This window comes from Parasteatoda tepidariorum, chromosome 1 (genome assembly GCF_043381705.1).
Source record: "Parasteatoda tepidariorum isolate YZ-2023 chromosome 1, CAS_Ptep_4.0, whole genome shotgun sequence".
NCBI classification, from domain to species: Eukaryota; Metazoa; Arthropoda; class Arachnida; order Araneae; family Theridiidae; genus Parasteatoda; species Parasteatoda tepidariorum.
In genome coordinates, this window is record NC_092204.1 from 50,622,101 (window position 1) to 50,641,331 (window position 19,231).

General features: G+C 28.7%; 1 protein-coding gene across 1 annotated transcript in view; it reads right to left on the reverse strand.

The window, feature by feature from the left end:
• Window positions 1-19,231, reverse strand: part of LOC107438938 (uncharacterized) — a 141,527-nt gene that overhangs the window by 23,983 nt on the left and 98,313 nt on the right. The window contains exon 3 of the mRNA XM_021147419.3: window positions 5,999-6,061. The gene's annotated coding sequence lies outside the window, so the exon portion shown is untranslated. The remainder of the gene's footprint in view (window positions 1-5,998; window positions 6,062-19,231) is intronic.

The window sequence follows — 19,231 nt, forward strand, 5'->3', positions numbered from 1 at the left end:
GGTCTAATATGATCAGATCTTCACGTTCTAGAACTCAATCTTACAGGTTCGAAAGGGTGAATGTTCTAATTAATAAGTGCAAACGATATTTCGACTTACAAAATCAGATACAAAAGCGTACTTTCCCTAATAAAACAGAACTTTTCTTTAACAGATCCGGATTTCTGACCCCTAAAACAGGGGCGGTAGCCGCAATCTGGGAAGCATGTTCCTATATTTTGATCAATAGAGCTATATCTTAATGTTAATTTCACTTTTTGTGTATTTCCCCATATCTCGAGAACTTTTGAAGCGAATTGAACAGCTTTTGCAAACAACTATGGAATTCGTTTGAGGAATTCCATGCAAAAAAAGAGACTCTAATAAATATTTATAATTTTATTTAATACCAGTCGAAAAACATTGAATTGTAAGTTACGTAATTCTTCACTTTATTTTAAAGCATAAAGTATTAACGTTTAAAGTATTTAAAGTATTTACATAGGAAAATATTACATATGAGCAAATTGGTCGAATGATTCCCGATAAATTGAATTTCATAGAATTGGTATTGTTAAAATTCAATTTTTGAGAAACTATTTAACTGATTTAGATCAAATTTTGAATTTTGCCATGTAAAATTGCTTATTTTACAATGATATAACAAAATTTATACCTTAAAATTCAAAACTCTTTCAACAATTATTAAAATAAAATAATAAACATTTACCGAAATTTATTTTTTGAACGTAATTATCTTTGGAAAAAACGAATCAGATAAATGTATGCAAAAATGCTTTAATTTGTCTTAAGTATTTTTGAAATATTTTGAAATTGGCGTAAGTATTTCTGAAATATGGAAAATGTGGTAAAAAGTAAAATTAATGTTAAGGGGTTAAAACTTTGGATCGCTCTCCTGATCAAACTATTGATACCATATTTCCCTGATTGGGGCTATCCTGCATATTTTGAGGGTCAGAAAGCCGAATCAGTTGGAAAAAAATTTTATGTTTATTCAAAGAAAGTACTGTTTTATATCAAATTTCGTAACTAAAAATATCTTCGGCACTAATTCATTTGCATATTGAGGTTACCTTTTTGAATCATCAAGAATCATTCCTGGAGCGTGAAGATCCGATCATTAGACAGAAAGTTATTCAGGGTGGTCTGTTTATTAGTCTGCACTCTGTACATCATAGTGTTAATATTTTTTTTTATTGAAATGGTGCGGTTACGTACTATTGGCGAAAAATGGGTTAATACTGCGAGCTTGTATTATGATATTTATATCTGCATCAAAATTGATATTATTAAGGCTCATATAAAGCAATGTAAAAAGCCTTCTAAATAGAGAATGAATTTATGTTGATTGCATTTCTATTTTTATTCTAAAACTGCAGCAGTTCAAGCAAAAAATACAACTCACTCAACAGGAGTGATAAATAGATTTGGTTTTATGTGGTTGTGAGCACATCATATATCACTGATAGAATTTACTATATTTCCACAAAAACCATATTTGCAAACTAGGCTCGAAGTAAAGAAAATGAAGAAGAAAAAATCGCACTTTAAACGGAGTATCTTGCACGCTGTGGCGCAAAATCGTTTCCACTTTAATTAGAGCCTCAGTGAAAATCGAGAACCACACTTTAAAAAAGAGAATAAAAAGAAACCAGCTTAGCGAGATAAGGAAGTTTGTAGTTCAGAAAGAAAAATGGAGAGTAAAAAAAAAAAAAAAACAGGAGCGCAGAAATGGGAAAAAATAACCTTTCTCTGGAGCAAAACAAAAGAAGACAGATTACTTAACACAGGAGAGAATAGGGCGGAAATGTCAAGAGCCTTGATTCAAAGAGAAAAAAATGCAAATAACATAGAAGAAAAGAATGTTTGAGTAGAACAACTTCAAAAAAGTTGATAAAAAGGACGAAAAATTACTTTCATTACAGAAAATTTAGGAAGGAAGCTTTTAATTACAAGAAGTTCCGGATGAAGAAGATTTTTTTTTTCATTTCGATTAATGGAAGTAGAATTTTTTGATGATGATGACAGGACAGATATTGCCATTGATATAAAGGAAATCTTTATTATGAAGCTGTTAGAAAGGGGAAAAATTTAAATGACACAGTTATTATAAAATATTAAGAGTTAATTGTACACGAAAAAAAATTCTGGTAAAATTACCGTACTGTATGTTAATGGAATTTTTGATAAAAAACAAACAGACTTATTTTTGGTTGATAAAGACATTGTTGATAAAAAAAAACACATATTTTGGTTAATAAAAACAAAATATGCGGTATTTGAACCATTCATTTGGTAACCTTTTTATCCAATACGGTTAGAGTTTAGTGAAAATTCTGGCTATTAAAATTATAATTATTATTTTCAATATTTTAAAGAAATTACAAAACTTAAAAATAAGTATAGCGGAATAAATGGTTTTATTCCATGGTCTAAGGCAGGGGTTGCCAAACTTCTTTGATCATCGACCCCTACATAATTTTTCGAAATCTCTATTGATCCCCATAAAAGTATTTTTCTGTTAATTAAAGTAGAACTCTATTAGATACTGTGTTTGTACATTTATTTTATAATTTTGAACATTTATTAAAGTAATAGTACATAGTGTAACAATAGTTTTATGAAAAATATATTAATGCTGAAATATAAATACTTTAATATTTATGAAATAATAAGTAATTATAAGTAAGTAGAAATAATAAGTAAAGTAACTACGGATTTATTGCTTCTTAATCAATGACATGGGTGTGCCTGGTGTTTTTTTTTCTGCAAGGTTCGTTATATTGGGTTCAAAATTGGTCAATTTTAATCTTAAATCCCCTCGAAACTCCACATTTAATTTATTTCTGTTCTTAGTTAAGATTGAATTTACGTGACTGAAACCGGCTTCAACCATATAGGAACTTGGAAATGCTATCATAAATGGCTGAGCTATTTCGTAAAGTCTTACATATTTTTGCATTATATTTATATTTGTCCAAAATTTGCTTATTGTTAAATTTTTAAAAAGCGTCTTTGCTTCAAATCCCCATAATAATTCAGCACGCTCATCTTGCAGGTTGATGTTCACGTTTTCAATTTGAGCAGAAAATGGTACAATAATCCAATCAGGGATGTCAATGTTTTCCAAATCAACAAAACAAAGTTTAAAATCGTCGCTCAATTTTTGAAGATTACCTGTATATATTTCCAAGTCTTCTTCTTTTCTTTCTAATTGTCACATATCTGAAAAAAACTGATGATCCTTCGACCAATCGACTCTTCCGGTTCGGATCGACCCCCTGGCTCAGATCGACCCCCGCTTATGTTAAATAGACCCCTGGGGGTCTAAATAGACCACTTTGTCGACCTCTGTTCTAAGGTATCATGAGAAAATTACCAAATTTTACCACATTTACAAAATTTTATCATATATTGATAATTTTACCAAATCCTTACTAAAGCTTTTCGATAAAAATTACCGAGCTTTTTGGTTTTCCCATAGAGGCAGAAACAGGGTAATTTTTACCTAAGTCTCGTAACTTCGACCAATTTATTTTTTTCTCATTGTACTACTGAGAAATTAACTAGTCTACTTATGGGTGCTTTGTACTCATTTAAGGTATTGTGGAACTTAAAAACTTTTAAAATAAACTTGTTTTTGTTTTTTAATTACAATTTTATAGTCAGCTATACACATATAGGATATCATATTTCATGAGAAATATTAAAAATAATTGAAGTTTTAAATACACTGCTTTTATAGTTAATTTTATAGCTAATAGCACCTTGTTCATTAAAAGTAGTTAGAAAATATTTTTGGTTACAAGTATAGTAGAACAAAAGTTACTAAAATTATTCAATGAGGTACAGTTTGAGTTGCAAATTTCGTGTTATCTGTTAACTTTATGTCATTTTTATAGCATTTTAAGAAAAAGTAACATTTATTTTTTTAGGGACTAAAACAAAATCATTAAAACACATTTCCCCGGAAACATTTCTCTGAAGAAAAAAAAAATCTGCGATAGTTTTTAATTTCAATCATTAAAAAAAGTATTCCAATTAATTGCTTCAAAAAATTTTCAATATTTGTTTTTATAGAAGTGTTTAGAAAAATGGTGAAACTTGGTGGGATGATTAGGCAGCAAGCTCATAAGGAAATGCATATTTTTTTGCATTAAAGATCCTGGTTTTCACTCAAAATATTTCCGACAGCACTGTATGATTATGACTATTGGTGGATATTTAGAAATTATCATAATACGATTAAATGATTTCCGGTCATTGAAAGTCTTAAGAAATTGTAATGTGTACTTCAATTTGTAGGTTGTAAGTTCACTACTTGAAACGTTATCTGTTGAAAACCCTAAAATCTTGAGATTCTAGAGGAAAAATCACATGAATTCTCAGCAAGAATTGTTTCTTAAGCATTTTCCTATCATAAAATTGTAAACATTGTTATATATTATGCAAAAATTATTGCTTTATAATGTTTTTTTATGTGTCTTTATTTATTTGAATTTATGCAGCGATATTTTATTGAGCCCTTTTGCTCATTTGCAACTCTGATAAATGTTTAGATATTTAAGAATACTCTTGAAAAGTTTCCAGTTTACATCCTTTCCTGAATTAAAATGATAATAACAAAAAATACTGATGTGGTAAAGATTGAGAGTTACTTTTTGACTGATACAATAAATTTGTCATTGGTATTAAAAATAACAAATTGTAAAAATGTAAAAAGTGAGTAACTTTTAGAATTTAAACTAGTCTACAAATCTTAATCTCGTAATCATATCTCGAGTAATCAAAGATCAAACATAATGTTTCAAAGTCAACCTTTTTTTCTTTAATGATTCGTGATATGCCTGTGACGGTTTTTAAATAAAATGAAGTTTCAAAAGCCAGAAATTATAGATTCACATTTAAAATGACTTATGGTGAAATATACTTAAGATTCGAGTATTAAACAATATATTAGAAACTGAACGTTTCATACAAATTTTAAACATGAGTTTAAAAATTAACTTTTAAAGATTTCTCTTTAAATAATCAATCTGTAGTAATAATTTTTAAATTACTTTACTGTACAATCCGTTCTAGAAATTCACCATTAGTTATATTAAATGCATATCAAATCATCAGAATACTTGTTCCGGTTTTTCTTCAGGCGTGTAGAATACAAAATGTACAGTAAGTTGATAAAAATATATATGTAAAAAAACTCTTGAAGCAATAGGCATGCTGGTACACATTTTAGAAGACGAAAAAATGGAGAATTTATGCCGCCAGGGAGTTTAGAACATATTGTTTAATTTTAGAAAACGAGTATACTTTTTAGAAAACTTAATTTATTTTTAAATATGCCTTTTGAAAAACCTTGATGTGTCGTTTATTTCTCTTCATTTTGATAAATTATTCAAGAAAATAATTTTATTTTTGAATACTGACATTTTTTTAAAAAAATTTTCTATTATTCCCTCTTCTAATCCTTCCTAGTAAACAATAAATTTTTTAGACAGTTTTACTTTGCTTAAGCCTTAAAAGCTGTTTATTAAAACATTTTTCAGTAAAAAATTTTAAAAAACGCCACGTCATACACTGTAAGAAGTTCCTTTTAACATTATAGAAAAAGTACTGGCACTGAGAGTTCCGTACTAAGTAAGTGAGTACTAAAAAAAGCATGGCATGAAAAATTTGCAGTTAAAATGTATTTTGAGAGTACTGTACTCAAGCTGTTAGTACCTCTTATCGTATCTTTCTGTAGAATTTTTTACGGAACATTTATTTTTAAAATCATTCATTTTCTTTTGTATTGTTATTCTCATAAACTAATTTACATAAAATTCAAAGAGGAAGGAATAATGGAAAAATCGAATTAAATTTATATAAAACAGAACAAAGGATTACTTTTAAAATGCTGCAAACACATTTAAAAGTCAATTTTCCTTCTTGTATTTTAAAAGTAAATGTGTTTGCTAAGAAAGTAGTATGATGTAGTTAAAAAAAACATCCTTACCTGTTTTCTAAATGCATAATAAACCTTTATTGATTATGTTCCGTTCCTATAACGCCTTCTAACCTGAAACAAAATACACTGTGAAACATTTATAAAATTACAAAGAATGCAACCAAAAAATACATATTTTAGAAAAATGTAGGATAAAGAATTCAATCAATGTAAATCTAATTTTTGTAATAACTATTTTTTAGTGTGTTTGACTTCATAATGTAGACAAATATCCATTCTTTTACTGCCTAAACTTAAAAGGAAACAGATCACTTTGTTATATTTATTTAGTCTAAACATTAAATTTGTAACGAATCCAATTTTCGAGTTTTATATTTTTAAAGTAAATTTAAAATTATGAATTAAAAATCAATAACTGAAGCAATAGCAATTAAAACTTTAAGTTACAATTATTAAACTGAATAAAAGTCAAATTATGACTTTTTATTGATTTAAATAATTTAAAAATTTTAGTAATACCTTATAGGGAAGCATTTTTACCTTTTTAATTAAATTATTTGTCAAGTTAAGGTTTGAAAAATAAATTTTAAAATTTCAGGTCTTTGCTAAAAAGAAAATTTCTTCGTGACTTTGAGAGGTTTTAGAACAATGCTTTTCTTTTTTTTAAACTTATATTGTGACAATTCAATTACCTTAATTTTTAAATGTTTGTCATTGTTTTCAGACAGTAAAAGGAAAACTTCAAAATCTCTAAACTTAATTATTTACTTTATCAAATCTTAGAAAGTATCAAAATAAACTATTAAAAGACAAAAAGTATGCTACTTTGAATGTCACAAATTCTCAGATAGAATTCGAACCATAACGTAGAAAAACACTATATCTGAACTTGACCAAGTTGAAAAAGTTACTGCAAACTTATGAGGTGAACAAAATAGCACATTATTTGAAGCTCCTTCACCTTACCATGAAAGAAAAGCTTTAGACAAATTTCCAACAAAAACGGTTAAAGTGTCTGCGACGAAGTAAGTGTGATTATGTGAAGGCATTGAGAAAATATAGTGAAGTCTTTTGTTCATAGATGACAATTTTTTATCAAACTGTTACATAGTATTATTTACAGATAAGTTTTTAAAAAGTTTTCAAAATTTCCACAGGTCATCAGTATTATACAAAGGAGCCTTATATTATCTAGATAGAAATCATAGAGATTTTTCTGCATAATTGCGCTTTTGAAAATTTTGAAAATTTGACCTATCATTTTATTGCCTCAAATTTTCTTATAGATAACGTTTAACAATAATTTTCCCGATATGAAGTTTCAAGTCAACGGTTTACATGCCAGTGCTCCAAAAACAGAGCATAGACTTACGTTTCAATTTAATGGGTATAATGAGTAAAATGAATGTGAAACATATTATTTTTCATACCCTTTAAATTTATATTGAAGAATTTTTAGATTTTAGTTTGGTTCCTCTTCTTCCATAATTATTTTGCTCCGTATGAATTTTTGAAATTTGATGTAGTTTGTAAAATTTTATCTTGAAATATAATCTACTAAAAATCCAATTTTTCTAATACGACTACAATACTTATGAACATTCAAAAGGGTAATATAATCTTCTGTTAGGCCTCAGATTCGAAATTTAATTTCAAAATTTTAATTCTAAAATATTAGTTTAAATCCCTATGCTCCATTTTTGGAACAATGGCGTTTCAAGGGTTCTAGTTTTAGATTTCAAGTAATTATGTTACGTTTTGTGCGTTTCATTCAACTGGTATTATGACAGTTTTCAATATACATAATGAAGCTTGAATGGAAAGAAATTCGTGATGTACGCGTTCGGGTTAAACTTCTCTTGACATTAATTTGAAGGTAACTGATAACTGAATGGCAGAATACTTGAATAGTAGCAAGATATGTACTCTTTCGTACCTAATGTTTTTCTCTTTTATTGAAATTCTAACTATTGAAAATAAATTCTTTCTGCGCTTTCGCTTGCAGTGGACTGTAATACTTTGCTGAGTTATTTGGCAATGATAGAGTTAAAATTTAATATCAAGGGGGTTTTTCAGTGTGTTTCCAGCAAAAGTAATGTCTTGCTGTTGATAGTATCTTTTTTTTTATTTTTGAGTTCTGAGACTTTTTTTATATCTGTGATAATTGTTTTGTTGTAGAGTGAGTAAAAGAAAAGTATGACCTTTTAGTTTCATTTTCAAAGTTTGCTTTTTCTAAACATCATGCCTAATATGTGCATATTGATGAAAAAAACAATGGTCTTGTTAGAAATATTTTTTAATTGAGATTTGCAAGATCAAGATATTTTCCAGCTAAATCCTGATAAACCTGGAGTCTTAATTCATACAGAAAACATAGATAAAAGCAACTTAGAGCCTATTGTGCCATTCTATGTCTGTAGAATGATGAGTTTAAAAATTATATAGGTGAAGATGAGGTAGAAATAAAATTCTATAGAAAAAAAAGAATGAAATCCCAAATATTAAATAGAAAATGGAAGGAAAACTTGATGAAATATCAGATTTGAAAAGCTGGAAGCAATTTTGTAATAATATCATGAACGCATGCATTTTATGCTCCCCTTGACATATTTTAAAAATTATTCCTGAAGAACGTCACGTCATTATATAAACAATTTATGCTTTAAAAAGCCTGAATTTCCCAAAAGTTTATATTTTCCAAAATTATATTCTGCATTTTCACATTCTTCTAAGTGAATACCATATTGTTCTGGCAGAAGATACGTTTTGGAACATAGTGGAACATAGCTGAAGCAATTGCAACTACCTTCAGTAAAAAACGCTTTTGCCAAGCACCTACGTTCCAAAAAGGGAACTCCTTTAAAAACGTACTTAAAAATATTTTTACCCATTTTTTATTAACTTTGATTATACTTGCTCTTTAGTAATGAATTAATAAAATTACAAGTTATTTGATTTACTATTTCTTAATTCAGCAGTTAAACTGTTAAAAAGCATTAAAGCTTAAAAATACTTATAAAGGTAATTTGTTTAATACACTTTAAGTGGCCGAACTTTCAAACGCTGTAAATAAATTAAACCTTGACAAAATAACTAAAGATTCTTATATTCAACAATTATAAACTTCTTCAACCAAATAATAAATTTGCAAAGATTTCCATTTCTACATCAAATTAAAGAGATAGAACATGAAAATATATTTCAATAAGATCATTTCTTTCTTGATAGTATTAAATGATTTTTAATCTTACACCTATACCATTTATCACTACAGTATATTTTATCATTGAAAATATTTTTTTAGAGATTAAAGACTCAAGTAAATGAGCGTTAGCATCTTTATATAATTTGAAATTTTTAAATTACCAAATTTGCCAACAATGTAAATAATTACACATTCCTAAACTAAGTATTTCCTTATACTTAGTCTATTTTATTTTAAAACCATCGCTGAACGGCCGACTCAATTTTGGATTTACAACTGCTAATGTTCAACTCCACACACTTGAAATTTTGAACGCAATCCAGAAGATAAGGGAACTCCTTGATCAAGCATTGTTAAAAATTTACCTTCGTGGAGGACATTTTAATGGAACTAACTCGCATTTGGATTACATGAAGAACCACGAAAACCTCCTACAGTTACCCTGACTTCAAGGGGTAATTTCCAACCCATAATTCATCCACCACTAAGGTTATTTTAAGTCAACAATGTTGTCGGTGAGAGCTGGATGTGGAATTCGTATCGACTAGTTATCGCTAGGATTCGAACCCGGTTTACCTCATTAGAAAGCGAACGCTCTATCACCTAAACTACCACTGATCATACTTAACATATTAAAGTTTCTTCATACAATTAAATTAAAAGCATTTCAATTTAATTAAATCGAATTGCACAACGTAAATTAAACAAATTAATAAACTCCTTTCTCCCTTGGTGGCACCCAAAGAATTCGTAACCAATAAACCAAAATCACTCTCAAAAATTGACTCCAATTCGTTGATTTATTTACTTCAATTCCTCGACCAAATAACTTTGTTGATTTTGAGGCAGAGGAAAGGCGAGACGTGAAGGAGTTATTTAATGAAGTCCAGCAGAGATCCAATTAAGCTTTCTCTGGGACCAACACATGTGGGCCTCCTTGCATGACAAATGGCGATGCTGCACACGTGCCTTTCCCTTCACCAAAGAGAGAGTCACAAATTCTCATTTCAAATCTTATTAAGTCGGTCTTGCTCCCAATGCAAATGAAATAGTTCGATTAGCCGTCTAGTTGATGTATTCGATTTGTTTGGAAAAGTGAAAAATGATTTTTATTTCAAGGAGAAAAATTATAGCTTAACAATATTGTTTCTCATTTGTTAAGTTTTGCTTGGCAGCTAATTTAGTAGGTTATTTGTAGGAAAATGTTCGATTCCTAAATTAGTGCTTTAAACGTTTAGCATTTATGTAAGTAGTTGTTTTTGGTTAAGTCTCATGACATGTATTTTACTTAATTCACCTCATAAAATATTTATAGATGATATAAATAAGCTAATAGTAATTTTATGAACACAATCTTGCATCATTACATTGTATATTAATTTATTTTATAATATATTTTCTAAAAAAAATCAATAAATATCTTACACACGGAGAATAATTTGCATGTTCCTGACAATTCAGTAAATTTAAAATCGCTTAAAAATTAGTTTTTTTTTTAACTTTCAAAATTGTCTGAAAAATCAAGTGCTTTTTTAATTTTTATATACGAGTAAGATCAGCTGAAATCCCGTTCTTCGTACGGCATGGGAAAAAGTAATCACTTCATATATCAGTACGGAACAATACTACGAAATCTTGAGCAAAACTTAAAGCCATGTACCAACACAAATAAAACTTAAAAAATTGGCTTTTTTAAATTTATTATTATATTTCGTCCTTCCCAGCAGCTTTACGTTATTAGATTAAGCTAGATATGTTCTTAGTACTTCATTTCATCAGAATAAAATGAAGACTAATTGTATATTGAATCATTTGACATGACGTTGTTACTCATGGCCAACTGATGACAGTCCAACTTTACCGTGTGATTTTTACCAGGACTTCCCCTTTCTTTTTCCCTTTAAGGCGATTATTTCGAACGATGTTTAGGATCAATGCTTATGAATATTGCTATTAAATACTGAAATGTTCTAGAAAAAGTTTAATTCTGTAACACAAGCAAATGAATAAAGATGCCCATCATGTGGCAAATGTAATAGTTTCTTTTAGACTTATTCTAGCCTATGATGTAAATTTAAATTTTAAAGATAAAGAATATGCTCAAGGGTCATGATTTAAGTGCATATTTGGCAGTGATTTCTTGTTTTGCTTTAAACAAATTTCTCAAACGAGTTAGCTATATTTTTTAAACTTACAAAGTTGTAAAGTCTATTTTACTGTAAAAAGAAGCTCTTTTAGATACTTATACTCAATGTTTTTGTTTACATCTTGTTTATTCAATTCAGAGAAAAATAATTCTATTAACTATCATGCAATTTTTACTGTATATGCTTTAAAATTCCGAGTTAGCTCAGAAAAAGTCTAACATTCATTTTTTATCGTAATGTTTCCTTCTATCTTGTGCGTCATGAATTTACGATATTTAACTTGGCATTCAGATATTTAAATAAAATATCGCTGTATTTTGTTTTTTTCATTTTTTATTAGTTATACCTGTTTCCTTTTATTGCTAATCTAGTTCCGATTATTATTTTTAATAGTTTAGTAACTCTATTAAAGAAAAATACGTGCATATTAGTTCAGAATCATAAATTATTAGATGGATGGTTTTGCGAAATGAATTTCTGCAGTCTGAATAATTATGCATATTTCTAAAGGAATTCTTTGCATTTCTTAATTTTTAAATGCAAAATTAATGTAAAAGAATGACAAAGAAAAGATTTTGACTAACGCACTTAATTATCTGTTATATTTTTTCCCCGGATACACATTTTTTCTCATTTAAAAACTTTTATGAAAACTCATTAACTTCATAAACAAAACCTAGTAGGTAGCAAAAAAGAATAAATCATATAAAAAAAAACTTTGTGTCATTAATTCTTTTTTTCAGTTTATAATGCTTGGAAGTTTGCCAGATTACACATAAACAATAAGCTCAGATTATCTGCATATTTACCCATCTTATTGTTTAGATTACAGATTTTTTTGCCAAATTTTCCTTCATTTAAAATCTCGTTAGACTCTAATCTAAAATGAATTGCTTCGTGCTGCCTTTTTAAACGGGCTTTGTCTATTTTTCATGCTACGATTACTGTTATTTTGATACTCCCTCATTTACGTTTGGCATCAGTTAGTCTTTAACTATGGATACATTTTATCTTACGCTGTAAACACATATACTTCGAATAGTTAATTCTTTTATCTTTATACTTTTTATCTATTAGAATGTCTGTTTATGGCAACATTTAAAGTATACTGTTTGTGACTATAATTTTACTAGTTATCCAAATAATTGTTTTTGCTTTCAAAGTAGTTTATAACTGCAGTTCGAAATTAATGGTTTTATTCAAATATACTGTGTGTTATGGTTAGTTAGAAAGGCATAATTTGTATGTGAAAAAAGCGAGAAAATTGTCGTAAAACAGAAAAAATAATGCTGAAATATATTAAACAAATCAGTTAATATACAGTATATATATTGCTTTAGATTTTTTTTTCAAAAGGATCGAATTTTCCGGAATTTCATAAAAAATTTATTGCGTATTACGCAAAAAATTATTTAACGCTTGCATATTTCAATAAAACTTAATATCTTTACCAATAAGGTTGGCAATACAGCAAGGTACTTTAAGGCAAGATCTCTAACCTTTATATTTTTTAAAAAGTGATTTTCTTATTGTTCTCAGTTTTATTACTATTAACATGATCTGAAAAAGTAATTATAAAAAAGATTCTTTTTAAATGAATTAATTATTAGAAAAATTAAAAATTCTTAATAAAATTAAAAAAATGTGTACTAACTGTGAGATTAAAAACGTACAGATTTTATATTCTTTTTTAGCTTCTACACGGAAGAAAATATCTGGAAAAATTTCTGTAATAGTATCTTTGTTAAGACAAAAAAGAAAGAAAAAACATAATTCTGGTTAATATGGCAAAAATATATTGTATTTAAACTATTTATTGAGAAATTTTCCTTCTATACGGCAATTGTTTACCGATTATTATGGCTTTCAAAATAATAGTTCTTATAATTACATATTTAGTAAGAAAATACAAAACAAAATGTAAATTTAACCGACTAAAGGATTTTTATACCATGTTCATGTATCATGATAAAATTATTAAATTTTATCACATATTATAAATTTATATCTTATTTCTAGTCTTAGAAAAATCTTTCAAAATGCACTTCGCTAAAAATTACCATGTTTTTGGTGTTTTCATAGAGTCAGAAACACGCTAAATTTTACAATATTTCTCTAGCTTTTACCATGATATTTTCTCAGTGCACTATTCACATAATGTTAGAAAGTAATGAAAATAAAAGGTTCTTTTACATTGAATTAAATACATAAAAATATTTATTTCTTAATAAAATTGGAAAATTATGAAACATTGTGAGAATAAAAACTTAACATTTTTATATTCTAATTCATCCTTCTAACGCAAAGTATATTAATTAAACACAATGAACTTACAAAACTTTTAACATTGATGATACTTTCTATCCACAATGGCATGGCTATTGGTTTTAAAAGATTCTTTATACTACTGCACCATATTTAATGGGACTCAATTTCATGAATGTACATCCATTTTCTGCGCGTTTAATCAATAAACATTTTAAAAATTTGAAATAAATTAATATAGTTGATTTAAAAGCAGTATACTTATACCACACAAATCTTGTTCTTATATTGTTCTACAACCCTTTGAGGGTCCTGTCTTGTTCCCTAATTCTATTCCCTACAGCCCTCTGTTTTGACTTCTCCCTCCACCTACGGATCTTCATTATTTCCAAGAAGTTCATAACGTCGACCTTCCATCTTTCCCATATTTTGCCTCTGGGCCTGGTTCTATAGGTGTCCAGTAGATGATCTTTTTCAAGCCGTAATTGTTGCCTCTCTGCTCTATGCGACCATCGGATTTGGTAAAGCAAACAATATTCCTTTCTCCTTTTATGCTTTTCTCGATTTCTAGGTTCGATCTAATTCTTCATTCGCATCTATCATTGATGGGTCCTATTATTATCCTCAGAACCTTTTGGTCGAACACTAGCAAGTCATTTTCATCTTTTTTTGGCCCTTGTTTAGGTAATTGTTCACCAAATGAATAGTTTTGATAAAGTATCCTGTACTAATGTGATCCAGGTTCCTCTGTTGTTGATATAAGTATCAACCATTTTTTAGATAAAGTATCTAATACTATGTTGTATTTTTCCTGTGTATCAAAAGCACTGGATGTGGAAAAAGATGCCTGACAATGCTGCCTAAATGTATGGATTCCTATGTCCTTAAAATCAAGTTTTACCAGTGTGACTAATTAATGGAAACACATCACCTTTTGCTAGTTTTTTCTGAACCACAGATCTTCTAAGTTCCTAAAAATATTTCAAATTTTGACGCTAATATACAACATTTACTGAGAAGAATCAACATGTTAGATATCCCATGATTTTAGAGTAAGTATTTATTTATGGGTGAAATCGAATTTTTCTTGTGGTATTGACAGTCAGGTTTTTATAGCAACCACCACTATGCAGTACGCATTTACCATAACAGCTGCTGCGCACCTTTCAAGATTAGAAGATGGTGTTAAGTAGAAAAATACGGTTGAACTGAGAAAAAATATAGATAAATAATTTCAGATGCGCATTGCCTTAGCGTTTTTCTGCATCAGCCTAAAATAAATGCCTATCTCCGTTTTATGATTGATAATTATGACGATTAATTATGATAGTTTCGCTCGAATAAGCTCTCAGCATAAGTAACAAAGAAAAAACCAAAACCATAAGCCATAACTACCTGTAATGCAATAACAGGTAGGTAGCTCTCACCATAAGTAACGAAGAAGAAATAAAAACGTGTCATCTTTTTATCTTGTAACGTAGAAGTTAACTGTTAAACAAGCTTACAATCAAAATATAATATTTGCTACCATTTGGTCCAAAATCTGAACCAATACGGATTTTGAAGTGTACTTGTTTCTTTCCAATCAAGGATTGTTACGTGAGAGAACCGGTTGAAACTCTTTCTTGTGGTCTCGATAAGTAACAAATATCCAAAAAATAAGGAAAAACTTGCCATCTTTTCATATTGTGACGTAGAAGTTAGATATTAGACAAGCTTGCAATCAAAACGAAAATATTTTCCTCCACTTTGTCCAAAGTCTAAATAAATACAAGTTTTGAATATTGCTTTCTGCTTTTCAAGCAAGGGTTGTTATGTAACAGAACCGATTGTAACTCTTTCCAGGATTCAAAAAGTAACAGAACTTTAAGCAATCATTTACAGAGAAAACAAAACAGTTAAGAGCATGCTCGCATAAGTCGTTAATTGTTTTATTCTTCGTTTTCTGCGTGTAATGTTAGATTTTTTTCTTCACTTTAAAAATATCGCTTCAAATGTTTACTCATAAGCAAATTAATTGAGACCTTACATGCATTGTTAAAATTTTCATTCTAAAATTATGGTAAAATAACTGGCAGCTGTCTGTCCTTCCGACTAACCGTAAAATTTACGGTAAAGAACATTTTTTACCTTTATGGGTTTTTAACCATTTACAACTAGCATTTTTTAAATACGTAAAAATAATATTTAACTAGATCTTCTAATCCGCTTTTCGTGAGATAATGGGCATTTGAGAGTGCTGGACACTGGAAATTCTACGTGTGTTGAAGGAATGGAGGAAATATTGTGGTATCAATACTGGGAGTCGAACCCCAGTTCTGTCGGTCATGAGATTGACAGATTAACCGGCTCGGCTATGATATGTACGCAGTTGCAAAGAACTAAGTAACTTCATTAGGTGGTCCTAGTTGGTGCGGTAAAATTCTGGTTGTTTAACCACATTAGGTAATAGCAGTAAATTAATTATTTTTTTCACACTTAACGGCTTGATTACTATTTTATTTATGACTAGCCGCTTAAGGCGGCCAGCTGTCCGCCACGCTAAAGGTTTTCACAAATAAAGTTTTTTAAAACATAGCAGGAAATTTGAAGATTAGTGGACAATTAAAGTGTTCCNACACACACAGCCACGTTTATTATTATGTATAGATTATTTGACTCTTTTGTTTGAATATGGTAAAATAACCATTAAATAAATTGTTATTTAAACACTTTTTCAGAGAAATTTCTAAGAGTGTGGTCATTTAATTTGTGATTTTTTTAATAAATGTGTTGTGATTCAGAAAACGTTTGAAAGTTTCACTGCCAGATGATATTAGATTTTAGAAAATATTGCCTCAACCCATTACTTTTATTAAAATGTAAATATGTTATTTCGGCTATACCCACGATTCCTTATAGCTGTCTTCTTGTTACTCAGAGGTTTTTATGCATATGGTATGTGAATAAGTACATTAGCTTCTCGAAAAGTTCTGCATGGAGTCTCATGCAGAATTAAGGGATTTCCCTTTGAATTAATTCATTTCTTCTAGGAGTACACAAAATATTCCTTTAATATTTTTAACAATGTCTGAATTTAATATTCTTAAAGCTCTCCCTGACATTTTTTACGATATGAAGCATATAAATAAAAAAAAAGAACTCCCCGAACTTAAAATGTACACTCCTAAAGCTTAAGCTTTTACAGTCATTTTTATTTAACTGATACTTTACTTTTTCTTTTCTATCGTTGATATTTTATGACTACAATGAATAAAGATTTTTTTTTCTGTCTTAAAATGGAAAAAATCAATCTTAAACATTAAGTAAAAACGTTTCGTGGAACGTTAACTACGTTTTATCGACGTCATAAAAATCAAAAAAAATATTTCTTACTGCAACTCTTTCGATAAGTGAAATAAATTTATATATTCTTGGTTAAACGCTTGAGTTATTGGTTCGATATCGCAAGATGATTGGTCGCCCGAAGGGGTGAAATTCTATGAAAGAATATTTTTTCAGCAATAAATATAGTTATCACGTTCAATGAAAGATGCTTTCTTAGTAAACATGATCCCTATGATTATGAAACTTTACTTTTCTTCTTTTTTGAACTAAAAAGATTTCAGAAACTCGTGCTTAGAATCACAAGAAGAAGTTTTTAGGATTATCAAAGTATTTTAAATTACTACGTGTTGAAACTTTATTTGCTCTTCTCTATAATTTTAATTTTTCTCTTATAACTTAGAGAAATTTTTCTTTTCATCTCAGAAAATGTGACAAAAAATATTTCCTTTTTTTTATTCATTGTTTCACTTCCTATAGTTTGAATGATCTATTTTGATGGGGCCAAAGGCACAACATGCATTTCGTGATAGTTTAAACCGCTGAATCCAAAACTGAAATTAAAGTAAAGATAATCTAAAATATTATAGAAAATATGTATTATAATTTGGTTTTATGCTTTTTTTAAAAGAAAAAGTAACCTCTAAATCTCCTAATTTCAGTTTTCTTAAATAAAAAGAAATAAAAGAAGGAAAACTGAATTATTTAATTTTATAAAACAACCTTCGGTGATCAGTTATTTTTCCTTTTTAACATATCAACTGTTGAAATAAATCTACTGTTACCCCATTTTCTTAACAATTTTGTGCTCTTATGGAGAAAGATTTATGCTTTTATATCTTTCAGCATTCAGTAATTAAACTAATGTTTTTTTAAAGTTTTTTATTAAATTTTCTCCTTAAATATAAATTCTCCTTACATTTTTTGACTTTTCAAATTTTATAATGTGCAACCTCCAATGTAGTTCCTCCTCCGATCCTTTTATATATATCTACTTAATGTTTCATGCCTTTTTACTTTTTTTTTCTTACTATTTCTCACTTTCCTTGTGCTATGTTGTTTTCACTGCATCTCTGCTCTGTACAAGCATTAAGAAATGCTACTCCATAGCAAATATATAGGAATTTAGTTAAAGTTAAAGGGAAGGAAATATATTATTTTTTTCAAAGAATTATCAATGAATTTGCAGCGAAACTGCTTTAAATACAATAGAGTTTATAGCAGTTAGTTTAAGACGATTTCTAATGATTTAAAAGGTATACTTTGTGCTCCATAAAGGTATAAAGGCATACTCCATAAAGGTATACTTTGATTCTTAAGGTAAACATTGTTCTAGTAGTATTCATTCATTATTCTAGTAGTATTCATTCATTCACTTATAGTCATTGTATCAAGTAGAGAAATGGACATACTATAGTTTTGGTTCTCTAAACAAGAATATAGTGTCTAAACAGAAACTGAGCGTCTAATCGTCACATGACAATTTGAAAAGTAAAGACATAAACACCTACACCAATGGTTTAACCAATCAGGACATGGGCATAAGTTTGAACAAAATAATAATGAGAAGGGTGATACCAAACAGGTGTGAGGGGCTTAGGGGAAGCTCCTTAGCAGGCAAAAGATAAAATTAGAACAGATTTTCATACTCTGGGAAAGGATGGAATAATAGTAAGATTATTAACTGAATTATAAGAATTTTGTAATATTCCCAGAAATTAAGTTCTGTAGATGGAGAGCAGCATTGAATGAATTAACGGAAGAAACTTCAAACCTATGATTAGAATTTACATTATGTAGGGCGATGGCATATCTTGATTGTGGAATGTCTTACATGTTCTTTAAGTTGAAGTTAAAGGGAGCTTTAATTTTGTCCATATACGACGCACTAGACAAAAAGATTGATAAATGCCCCAGCTATTAATACCAGCAATAGGGTCTTTAAGGTTTTTGAAATTTAGATTGATGCAAGGGAGAAAACTTTAAACTCAAATTTAGTTAAAATCTTTGAAATTTGACAACTGATATTCGGATATTAGGGAAAAACAATCAAATTGTTAATTTTTTACTTAAAGGGTTTGTTGAAGAGCGTGATAAATTATCTACTTTCACATTTTCTAATGTCATTTGATGTTTTGACCCTGAGAAAGATATTTATTTAGAGAACCGAAACTATAATATGACCATTTCTGTATTTGATTAATACTTTATTCTCACGTTGTGCTTCTGCTACTCGTTTAAATTAGGCCAATAGTATTGGAATTTCTTATCAATGCAAAATAATATCAAAAGAATTAAAAATCAGAAATATGTGCAAATATACAATTTAAATTAAGTCGA